The 12,661-nt window shown below is 46.0% G+C and overlaps 1 pseudogene; it reads left to right on the top strand.

Moving 5' to 3' along the window:
- The first annotated feature begins 3,613 nt into the window (after positions 1 to 3,613).
- On the top strand, positions 3,614 to 7,531 carry LOC114513454 (annotated as a pseudogene).
- Positions 7,532 to 12,661: the final 5,130 nt, after the last annotated feature.

The raw sequence follows: 12,661 nt of genomic DNA on the forward strand, positions 1-12,661 counted from the left end.
ACAAACATGTTTATCGGGCACCTACTATTTCCTGGTCACTGTGTTAGGCACCAGAAATCTCAAGAAAAACATTAAAAATGTGTACAGTATAGTAAGGGGCACAGGGAAGCAAATTAATAATTATGTGATATCAGACAATGGGAGCACAGAATTGAGAGTCTCAACTAGCCTGAGAATGGCAGGGGGTGGGGTGAAAGAAGGTATTTTGGGGTAGGTGGCAGTGAAACGAAGTCTTGGAGGAGAATATGCTCAAGGCGGGAAGGTGAGAAGGGTGTTCTAAGCAAAAGGAAGAGCGAACACATAGGAAGCCAAGTATGGGAGAGCCAGGCGCACTGCGACCTGCAGATGCTCTAGGAGGCTCTTGTTGAATGAGTACATTATGCATTGAAGCAGCTCACCTAGCCTGGTGACCATCAGTGAACTAATTAATCTCTACATCACAAATTAATTGTAACGATTACATGCAATAATTTAAACAAAGAATCTAACAGAGTACCTGACATACAATAGGCACTAGAAAAATAGGAAGGCAACTCTCATTTCTTTGCCACTGCATTCTTTGCCTTCCTAGCCCCACAGGGCCTAGAAAAAGTAGCTGCTCAGTAAAGTTTCCTTAAATTTAATTCGATCGCTTGCTAGTCTCTGGTGTAACTTCCTTTTCTTCCCACGCGGACACTGAAGGCCATAAACAGCAGTCTTTTCACAAAGCCTCCCTGTCCTCTGCTGGGGTAACAGCTCTGGCTGTCTCCACTGCAGCCTGTTTCTCTGCCTGCGGGGAAACCTCATCTCCTGTAAATGCTGCAGTTAGAGGCTCCCAGCCCCTCCACAGGAGGCCACCCTCCACCTTGATTTGCACCCTCTTGGTTGTGAAGAGATGCTCATAGCAGCCTCCACAGCCACAGCTTGGTGAAGACAGAAGGGGGGTTGGAATATACTTTTGGTCTCACTAGCAGGGATCCCTCTATTACATCGTGTCCCTGCTTCCTGTCTGCATGCATACTGGGCTCAAGGCACAAAATCTTCCTAATTTGTTTTTCAGAAATCATGTGAATCAAGCAAGAAATAGAAATATGCTTTTTTGATTAATAAAGATTGTGAAGTTTAGAGAGAGGAAGCATTTGACTTAAGGTCAGGGGGTTGACCAGTGATATGGTCTCTCATAGCCATTGGATTCTTTCACAACCTGGTTTTATTGTCTCTGTGGGGAAAACAAGAGAAAGAAAAAAAAAAAGGATTTTCTTTTGAGATTATCTGTGTATGTGTGTATATATGTAAATATGTTATTAATTCAAATTAACTTTTTAAAAAAGATTTTATTTATTTATTTTTAGAGAGGGAAGGGAGGGAGAAAGAGAGAGAGAAACATCAATGTGTGGTTGTTAGGGGCTGTGGCCTGCAACCCAGGTATGTGGCCTGACTTGGAATTAATTCAAATTAACTTTTAAAAATATTAGAAATATATGCATAGTATAAAAAATATATAAAGCCCAGAAAAACATAAGGAGGAATATCACCATCCAGAGATATTTTCAGTTTATCCATCATGTGCACGTGTCTGTATAAAACTCTTACAAAATCAGGATTATAATGCTACACACATGCACACATATTTCTTGTTTCACTTTGTAGTGTAAACATTTTCCTAAGTCATTACATATTCTTCAAAATCACAGTTTGGTTTGACTCCCTTTGGATTTGGATCTATATCGCCTGCTCTTCTCCTTGCCATTCCATCTGAGGGAAAACGGGAAGCAAAATAGGAACGGGGTTGAGAGAGATGCTCTATGTTCCAGCCTTAGTTCTGCCACTTAATAAGCTCCTCCCCTTGGCCCATCTGTGAAATGAGGATGGTGTTGACTTTTACCAGCCACCAGGCCTTGTTTGGAGGGTCTTGTGAAGCCGTGTGATGAGTTAGCCCGGGACTGCAGGATGTCTAGTGTGGCCTTAATTATTCTAAGGGTGAGAATTCCTATTGCCATTCTGAAACAGGGAACAGAACAAGAGGTCCCCAAAATCCCCACAGCCCTTGGCTGGGGGTCAGGGGAGCAGACAATACAGTATTTAAGATACTTTGCATATCTATGGCAAGCTGATGGTTAGCCAATAGCTGTGCTACTGCCCCAAGGCTAAAGGTGTGTAGTGACTTTCAGAATGTTTGGTGACTCCTGGTGTTATAGGGTGCAGCCAAGAGGGGGGACCCCAAATAGGCATTTGAAATGGGGTCCAGAGCTCAAGGTGTCCAGGAGATTTTAAGGTGTCTTCACCCTTTCCCCCACAGGTGTGAGTTGGGGGAAGGGGCACACAGAGCAAGAACATGCAGGGCAGCTTTGCAGCTAATCCATGGCATGGTCATTTAGCATACCTATAGCCTTTGGCTGGTCACTTAGATATGCTAAACAGCTATGGCCATGCTCTGGGCCAGGGGGATGGAAAGGGACCTCCCCCCAAGATGGGACTGGGAGGCAGGTCCCCTGAGTTACAGCCCCTGTGTGGGAGCTCGGAGAAGATTGGCTCCATGACATGGGGTGACACCTGCCCAGACCCACGATGGCGACCAGAAAAGCTGGAGAAGACAGCAGATTGAGGGCAAGTGTGCCCAAGTGTAGGAGGAGTCGGAAATGGGGCTGCAGAAGAAGATTGGTGCGGGGGATTTAAACACGTACACGGCAGCCATTGAGTGAGAAACCATGCGGCCTTGACGGAGTGGAGACTCCTGCAGCCCTGAGAGAGGGAGAACCACGCGGCAGCCTTGGAGGGGAGAACCATGCAGTTTTGGCAGAGTGGGGACTCTCCCTTCCTGCAGCCCTGAGAGAGAGAGGACCACATGCCTGGCAGAGTGGGGACCCCCACAGCTTTAGAAGGGGGAACCACCACCTGGTTTTAGCAGAGATCCTGGTGACTCAGCCGAGGGTGCCGGGAATCCAGGGAGGTCTCCCAGTCGAGATGGAGTTCTAACTGGGAAGAACCAGAAGACTACCTAAGTCATGGACTTCTATTTCCTTTCCTGAGATACGGTACTCTGGACTGGGCAAAGGGGGGAAGGAAGGAAGGACTGTGTGTTTGTGGGGGTTTTTAGGGACTTTAGGATTTTTTTTTTTGATAAAGACATTAGGTCACTACTTTAAGTTAGTATAGCATTAAATAAACATTTTCTTTCCTTTTCATGAATCTCTGGCATTGAGAGACGTCTTTCCTAGGGCGGGGGACATAACGGACTGGGGCCTTCTTTTAATAATAGTATATCGTCCCAGGCCCCCCCCCCCCTTGTGTGTTCTGTAACACTGGGGGTTTGTCCTGTGCCTGCACTGGAGTCAGAGAGGCGGTTACCCCTGTGTCACTGAGTCACTCTTACCCTGACTAAAGGCAGCAGCTGAGAGAATATAAATCCTGCAGTGAACTGGCTAATTTGGATCACTGGGGAGAAGCTGCATAGGAGGTCACGTAGGAAGCTCTGGGTCAGGGTGTAAACTGAGGGTGGGAAGACAGAGGGAGGCTGGTCTGCCGTAAGGGTGGAGAGAATAGGTAGCAGCCAAGTGAGGGAGACTCAGCCATGCTGCCGGTAGTGAGACAGGAGCCATCTAGGCAGAGTGAGTGTAGAGAAGAAAGGGCCATGATGTCGCAGCTAGGCAGCTGGCAGTCAGGATCCGGCCATGCAGCCTGGGATGGTAAGGGAGAGATCGGCATGCTGCTGCTTTGGCTGACTCGGAAGCAACCAAGGACCCTGCCCTGCAAGGTGTTGACCTGCTGCCTCACAGCTCTGGATTCCATCTGGACTCTTGGGACTTGGGACATATGGAGAGACCATTATTATGGGGCTTGTGCCTTTCCTGGACTTTGCCACGATGCAGGGTAACGTGGCACAAGTATTCTGGGACCATAACATGGAGGCTGAGGACAATGTACCCCAGATCCCGAAGGACAGAGCTGCTGCGAGAGGATGGAGACTCTGAAACCCGCAGTGCACATTCCAGAGAGGACAGAGATCTGCTTGCACAGCCGGCATAAGCACAGATGAGGACACGGGGAACTTCTGGGCATGGTTTTGGCTTGCAGCCTTTTGGGGAGCAAGGGAAGTGCTGGGTCTCGTGGGAGAACAGGGCTCTGAGCAGGAGTGCTCTCGGCAACCCCAAGGTTTCACCGCAGTAAATAGAAACCTGTTTCTCTCCATGCTAATTGTTGGGTCATGCCTCAAGGCACCACATGGACTGGCCTCTGTTCGCTCCGTTACAGTTTCACGTGGGCACATGCACAGAAACCTCCCAGGAGGGAGGTGTCTATCTTTTCCCCAGGCAGCGCTTGCATAGGCTCCAATTGTCCTCCTGCATCGTCTGTCTTGATGAAAAATGACCAGTTATTATTTCCTACCTTTGGGTCTGGAAGGCCTAGAAGAAATCAGTAGCCATATAAAATAGCTGCTGTTATAGTAACAGCCTTTTCATTGATGGGCTTAAAGTGTGAGGTGTTCGGTATCGATTGCCAGCATCTGTCCTTGGAGGCTGTGGGAAAGCTATGATAACAACAGTGGGAATGGCACCACCAGGGGCTACAGCGTGCTGAACGGTTTCCCTGAACCTGGCGGAAAGAGTGTATTGGGGCTATAGAGGCATCTTGCTTTGCAGGATAAACATTCACCTGTGAAAGTTGTTTGCAAAGGCATAACCCTGCAAAGCAAGTGCTGTTTTCATACTGAATGGCTTTCTGACTTGAGGAATTTGAAACTGTCTTTCTCAATTTGATAGTCACTTGGCTCCTAATTCCCCTCCTTTCCATATTTTTTGTCCTTCTTCTCTGCAGTCAGCATTGAAATGCAAAAGGTGCGCTAATAATGAAGCATGTTTTACATCTTAAATGAGTCCTGTAATAAAAATACAACACTTTTTAATATTTCTCTTCCCTTCTTTCCTTCTTTTCTGTGTTTTATTGTTATTATTTTTTAAAGATTTATTTATTTATTTTTAGAGAGGGAAGGGAGGGAGAAAGAGAAAGAGAGAGAAACATCAATGTGTGGTTGCTGGAGGCCATGGCCTGCAATCTAGGCATGTGCCCTGACTGGGAATCGAACCTGCGATACTTTGGTTTGCAGCCCACACTCAATCCACTGCACTATGCCACCCAGGGCCTTTTCTGTGTTTTATATGTCCCTCTTCTGCTCTTTCTTGCTTGAATTGTTTCCCCTTACTTTTTCTACCTTCAGAAAACAAAAACAAAAACAGTATCTACCACATGTAAAATGACAAGATGTTAATCACTGCAGGAAATCAAAAGTTGATTATAGGCTTTGTTGTGGAGGCAAGAGGCAAGGACCTGTGGTCTGGAGACGTGGCGCAGAGATGCACAGGGTGGGGGTGGAGGTGGTAGTCTCAGCTGCAGCAGTTGGGCTGCACGTGACAAAGTGGCCATGTAGGCGCCTGGGCTGAGTGGGGACCAGTGGCTGCGCCATGGTGGGAGGAAGGCTGCATTCCCTAAAATCCCAAGGAGCCATGGCTCCTGGGCTCCCTGAGTAGCCCCCCTGCAGAGCACTGCGCCACCAGGGGGGATCCCAAGCCCAGCAGGAGACAGGTTCTAGGTGGCGGGGTTGCTCAGTCCTCAGGCTGGGACCTGGTGGCCACACGGCTGGGCTGGCCAAGGCTTCTGTTAATGCCCAGCAGCCACAAGTGCAAGCGGAGCCCTGGGCCCCTCTGCTGCTGTCACCCTGACTCCCAGACAGACGAGGATGAGGAGGAAGGGGAGGAGCAGTGGCGGCGGCTCCTCAGCACCCCTTGAAGAAAAAAACGGAAGAGTACATCCAAATGTACTTATCAAACATTATTTCTGAATGATGAAAACAGTGGCATTAAGATTTGTGAACAAAATAAGCTAATAGACAAAAACAGAAACAGACTCCTAGGTACAGAGGACAGACTGACAGCTGTTAGCGGGGAGGGAGGTTGGAGGGCAGGGTGAAGAAAGTGAAAGGACTGAGCAAAAATAAACAAGCAAGCAAACAAACAAGTAAATAAATAAAGCAAGCAAGCAAAAACAAAACGAAAAGCAGCCCATAGACACAAACAACAGTACGGGAGTTACCAGAGGGAGAGGGAATGGGGGTGGTGGAAGAGGGTAAAGGGGGGTGGTACGTGGTGATGGAAGGAGACTTGACTTTGGGAGTTGAACATACGACACAGTACGCAGATGATGCATGATAGAACTGTGTGCCTGAAACCTATGTACATCTGTTAACCAATGTCACCCCAGTAAATTCAACAAAAATTAGTAAAATACAATGAGTTGTGCTCAAGAAGAGTGGAGGTTACATGAAGTGTATTCATGTCAATATGGTTACTTTTGTAGTATGTTCGGTGGTTCTTGGAAAGAATCCAGCATGGGTGTTATTGAGCTGGAGATTCCTGACCAGAATACTGATGTTGAGGCACTGCAGTTCGCACTTGGGTCACTATATTGAGCTGATGTCTCAATGAAGACCAGGTGAGTTATTGCCATTTTGGCAGCAGCTTGGAGGCTCTAGTCGGATGGTTTGATACAGCAGTGTGGGGAGACAATGAAGGAAACAATTAATGTGAAAACTGTAATATGTGGCTATTGCACATCAGAAGGGACCTATGGATTCGATTCTGTAAAGAAAAAAATGCCTTGAATGGCTTAACAACTTGATGACTCATCAGGATGTTGAACTTTTTAAAAAGCGCAGTATAAATGTCACGAGGCAGCTCACTGGTTCATCTAACCTACTTGTGATGCAAGGAAGATGGATACATACACAGCTCTTAAGAAGTGGGTGTTCCTTCAAGTTGTGCCTTCTTGGAGTAGGTTTTTAAGATGGCTTTTGACTGAAACGGATGTCTGGTTTTCTAAGAGGAGAGAAGATTTTGAAGGTACGGCCTCCCTTGAAACTGAGCAAGGAAAACCATTCGTGTCAGTGTTTGGACATCTAAGGTTACCGTATATTATCTGTGATTTGGCATCTGCAAGAATTATTGAACACGATTCTCTAGGACCTTTGGAATGGCTGCCTTCTGCGCATAAACAGCAGTGGTTTGCTGCCCTCCCAGCAGAACGAGACAGCGAGATGGGGCCTCAAGGAGTCGATAGAGAAGAACTAGAAGGAAGACCCGGGAGGTATGGTAGCAAGCCTGACAAAGATGGTGAATCCTGCAAGTGGTGGACCGATTTTAACTTCAGCTTTGACCTGCTTGTAACTCATACCAATCGATACATCATTTTTGAATGCAATACAATGAATCAGCCGTGTAGTGGATCTGTCAGTTCATAACCTCGAAGGAGCATAGCATTTAGATTACGTTGAGCCTCTTTTGATAGTAGTGGAAAACTGATATGTAGTAGAACAACTGGCTATCAAATACACTTGAAAAGGATTGGGGACAAGGAGGGACAAACTTGGACAGCAGGCTTCTGACCTTCCTTTTTATGTATCTGCTATAATTTCCTGTCTAGATCCCCAGAAAAAAAGAACACAGAAGAATCGTCACCCACAAAATCCAGAAAACTGAAGATCGTATCGGTTGGAAACTAGCACTTGGAACACTTTTTCAGCCAGCCTTCACTTCACGGCGCTGTGCTGTTCACATCTAAGGTGACTAGCAATGGCGAGGGCCTTGTGAACTATACGGATGATACAGAAGACTGTTCTTACCATCATTGCATTTCTATGCATATATAAAAGCACATCTTTAAATAGGTAATCTTTATTATTTTTTTCCATTATCATTTAGTCCCCTTCTACCTGCCTCACCCCAGCCATCACCACCCTGTTGTCCATGTCCAGGAATCCTTTTTCTTTTTTGCTCAGTCCTTCCACCCCCTAACCCCCCCTCCACCACTAGCTGTCATCTGCTCTCCATCTATGAGTCTGTCTCTGAAAAGCACGTTTTTAAAGCCAAGAATATATCTGTCAATCCGTTTCTGTTACAAAGATGTCAGCTCACACTTTTAATTTAGCATCAGTAGAAAACCGCTATAGGTAAATTTCACATTTCTCTGCAACCAAAGTTAGATTTAATTTTTAACTTACACTTTGATCCTACCTACCGTTAATGTATCTTAGGGAAGGTAGTGAGTGACAGACAGAGTGACAGAACCTTAATGTGTTACAACTTGATGAGAAACTAGATCACCAGAGGGTGAGTTTCTCTCATCGTCCAGATGGAGGACCTTCAGCCCAGGGAAGCCGCGAGTCTGGCCCAAGGTCTGCTCATGACCTGCCTGTGTGTTTGATTCACATTCCTGAGTTTCTGCACCTGACTAAGCTTTAAACCCTCCCTCAGACTTACTGGCTGTCAACTGCACTAATCTCCGTGAAGCTCACTCAGTTTTCTTATCCTAAAATAACACCTTTAGGGATGATTGTGAGCATGATGGGAAAACCAGGTGTTCGATGCACCTGATACGGTCATGTTGGATACACACCCTCCTGTGTTACCCCCAAGTCAGCAGTCTCCTTTGGGAAGTCACGGGGGCTATTACAAATCACATGCTCTTCCTTAACTGTATCGGTTCTCCTTTCTCTGAACCCAGATGGATGAAGACACACTTTGGTTAGGTTGTTTGGGTGTTTATCTCAAATGCTGGTGATGACTCACTCTGGCAGATAAACAAACTCAGGCCAGTGGCCGCCTTGGAATATTAGTCTTATTTGTTAATAAAAGAATCTGTCTGTCAACAGGACCTCCTGAGCAGGCACCTCATACAGAGGACGCCAGAGGCACAGGTGTGACAAGTACTAGCCTCTCACACAGAGCCCAAGAATCAAGAACCATAGCTCCCTTCTCTAATCTAGCAGAAGGCCCACGGTCTTCTGATACTCATTCCCTTCCCAACTTTGCCCCCCACCACCCATACATCTTTAAAACCTGACGCTCAGAAAGAGAAAACAATCGTCCGGTGTCATAGAGCAAATCGATGGCGAAGGCTGCACAAGAAATCTCGCCTTCTAGAACCTGGGGAAAGCGATTTGTTGCTCAGTCACAGACACTTCTGTGGAAGGAGCTAACCACCCCCACTGCTCCGTGAGGCTGACCACCTCCTTGTTAAACTGTGTTAGGACCACGGGGGTAAGATTTCATGTGTTTCTCTGTGGAAGTGAACATTCCGCCAAAGAATGAGGATGAGGGTGTGTGGCAGAAGCTGGGCCTGTGACACAGAGCAAGACGGGAAGGCAGGGATTTAAGATGGGGACTGAGATATAAGTGGAGTCAGGAAGAACACCATCAGAAACCGAAGTTGAGAGAAGGAGAGAGGTGGAAAGATGCTGAAACACAGACGTAGGGAATCAGACACAAGTGGCACAGAAAAAAATGGGGAGGAAACAGAGCCAGACACTTAGAGAATACGAGAGAAAAATGTACCGTGACTGGAGAAAGAACTAGCACAGACGGTGTGGAGGTAGAAGACACTGAGAATGGGAGAAGCTAGCGACCAGAGCAAGCAGTGTGTGGATCTTCCAGCGGGCGAGAAGCCAGCAGCCAGCAGCAGGGGGCATCAGAACTCCACGGATATTCAAAGACAATCTGGGGAAAGAGTACTGGAAGAGAGTGAGGAGCAGGAGAAACGGAGAGAGAGAGGAAAGGGATGAGAAACCCCTTTTGTAACTTTGACATTAGGACAGTGAGTGGCTCTTCTTCAAGGGTCCTGCGTGCAGCAGAACGGTTAACTCCCCCAGGCATCTTTCGGCTTCGTATTGGCATTGCAAGTGTGGAAGTGGTTGTTATGACTGATATCACAGCCTTTCTCCTAAAAGAAAAATGTGTCCAAGGGACTAGGCCTCCTCTTGGGTCACCTGATTTGCATATTCATTTACAGATGGGATTTCCAACTGGAACTAGCTTATCCAAACATTCCCCTCTAACTCACCTCCCTCAAAAAGAGAGTTATTAAGAGCATACTTGGAAAGCTCACTGATAAGGAAGTGATTTTTTAAAAAAGTGAACCTTGGGAAGAAAGATCCAAGGGATCAAAACACTGTTTTTGGGTTTTATCTCCCCACTCGCCCAGTTCTTGTCTAAGTAGGTCTTATTTTTCCAGCTTTCTCTCTGCAGACCGCTCTTATCTGAGGCATCTTTCTCAATCTTTGACTACTTTCAATTTCAGTTTCAAAAAATTCCAGAGAAGGTTTCTGATGGGCTCAGCTTGGATCACGTGTCTACCCTTTGCACCAATCAGAGTCACTGAAGGAGGGGCACATTTGGATTGGCCCAAGCCTGAGTGACACACCCACACTTATGTAGGGCTGGAGATGAGGGATGAGGCTTGGGGTAAAAGGATATGCTGTAGAAGGAGGGACTGCAATCGTGGCCCCTGAAGCCACACCAATGCAGGTCTACTAAGTACATCTTGAAGAAGTAGGTTGACTGTGTTAGCTGCTTTTCACCATCTGTCAAATGGAATCTGTCACCTGCCTTGCCCACCTCCAGGAGTCATTGTGCTGTTCTGATTGAAATGCAGACCAAATCATAACTCCTCCTACTAATAGGTGTGCAGATTAGGGCAGCATATAAAACAGATTGAATATGAGTCAGGAGACTTGGGTGCTAATTTGACTGACTTAAATATGATCAACAACATGAATATGAGTAAGTTCCTTATCTTGATGCATTTAAATATACCTAAATGTAAAATGTAGGGGTTTCCTGACTCAGTGCATTGATTTTAACCTTTTTTATGGCTGTTAAACACCTCTGACTTTCACGTCTGAGGAAAGATAGGTGCCTTTCCTGTCCCACTGCCTCAGTGTCAGGAAGCTCATGAATCCTCTACAAGCTTATCCTTAGACCCCCACGAAAAGAACCCCTAGATTATACCATGTTCAAGGTGATATCTGACTCTATTCAATTGTGAGGAAAAGGGGGCTGCATTCTTAGTGGAAACGACAGTTCCGCAAATCCAACAGATGTGCATCCCTTTTGGTTTAAATCCTATTACCAGAAATATCATGTGTATTTCTCATTATCTCCTTCCCCTGGATTGCTCCTTCTCTTCCTTTTTTTTGCCTGTACCACCTCATCTTTCCTTCTCTACAGGTAGTCAAGTGTCAGTGTGATTGAAGTTTCTTTTCCATCTGTGTTAGCAGCAGAAAGTGTTGCTATCAGGGAAATGGATGGGACATATATCATCTCTTATCTCCATCTCCAAGAACTTAAATGATTGCGTCCCCCTAACCAAAATAAATCAAAGGCGAGGAATTTTAATTGTAGTCATCAGGTGGTGAGTTTAATACTTCCACGAGTCTCTGTGCTGACAGCATTGTCAGAGTCGCTTGCCTCTCTGGGCTGGAGGATAATGGGATTGTGAGAGTAGGGGCAGAGGGAGAACTCTGCAGATTATAACGGCAGCTCCCTGATGGAAGGAAACAGTCAGTCCGGGCCTGTTAAACACAAAGGCCAGAGAAACATTGCCTGTGTCAGGGTCGCTCCATCATGAACAGTTTCACCAGGGGACTCTTGGGGGCTGCTCACGCAGGCATTGCCCACAGGAGTCTGAGGCGGATGCTATGCATCAATAATTTTCCTCTGATCAGTCAGTTTGGAGGAGTGGGCAGAGCTCGAGCTTGGGCCTCAGAGAGATCTGGACTTACAGCTGCTCTCACTACTAATTGTTGAAGCTTTTCAATGAGTAAACATTTATCTAGTACCTATTACACATCAGATGTCCTCTAGATAGTGGGGATTCAGCAGCAAAAAATAGTGATTTAGAGACACGATAAACACACACTCAGCCTAGCAATCCTACTCCAGAGTGTTTACCTAAGAAAGAGAAAACAGATTCACAAAGACTTGCACATGGATGGTCATAGCAGATTCATTCATGATAGTCCAGAACTGACTGCAACCTAAATATCCATCCTAGGTCCATAGATAAACAAATGGTGGTATGTTCATTACAATGGAACACTACTTAGTAACACTAATATTCAGAAGACCATGAATGGAACTTGAAAACATGACTTTGAGCAAAGGAGAGCAGATACAAAAGGGCACATACTGTGTGATTCCATTTATATGAATTCTAGAAAAGGCAAGATTAATCTATGGTTCTAGAAACCAGATCAGTTTGTTGCCTGCGATGGGGAGGGGGAAACAGAGAAGTTTTGGGAGGTGATAAAAATGTTCTACATCTGATTATAGTAGATTTGTCAAAACTCAGCTAACTATACTTTAAAAAGAATACATTTAATTTCGTGTGAAGTGTAATTCTATAAGTTTGGGTAGAAGAAATTTACTCCTACTCCACATGGAGCTGTGTTCTAGTGTTGCAAAAAAGTTAATAAATTGAAAATGTACCTAATAGTGTAGCAAGTGGCAGCAGGCGTTAAGATGAAACACAAAAGGACTTGGTGAGTGGCAGGAGGGGGAGGGTTGCCTTCTCTGTGGAGTGATCGGAGGAGACCTCTCTGGTAAGCTGACATGTGAGAAGACCTGGGTGAAGTGGAAATGTGAGCCATGCGAGGAAAGGGTTTTGGACCAAGGGAGGAGCAAGTGCAAAGGCCCTCCCACAGAGGCACATGTGTCCTAACCAATGAAAGGCAAAAACATGAAGTAGTAGGGGTGAGCAGAGTGGGCCGAGTGGGGAGTAGTGAGGCTTGACTCAAGGTCTTGGAGGTAGAAAATAATCGGACACATCAGGCCTTTGGGAGCATCATTTGACTTTA

This window comes from Phyllostomus discolor, chromosome 3, assembly GCF_004126475.2.
Source record: "Phyllostomus discolor isolate MPI-MPIP mPhyDis1 chromosome 3, mPhyDis1.pri.v3, whole genome shotgun sequence".
NCBI lineage: Eukaryota > Metazoa > Chordata > Mammalia > Chiroptera > Phyllostomidae > Phyllostomus > Phyllostomus discolor.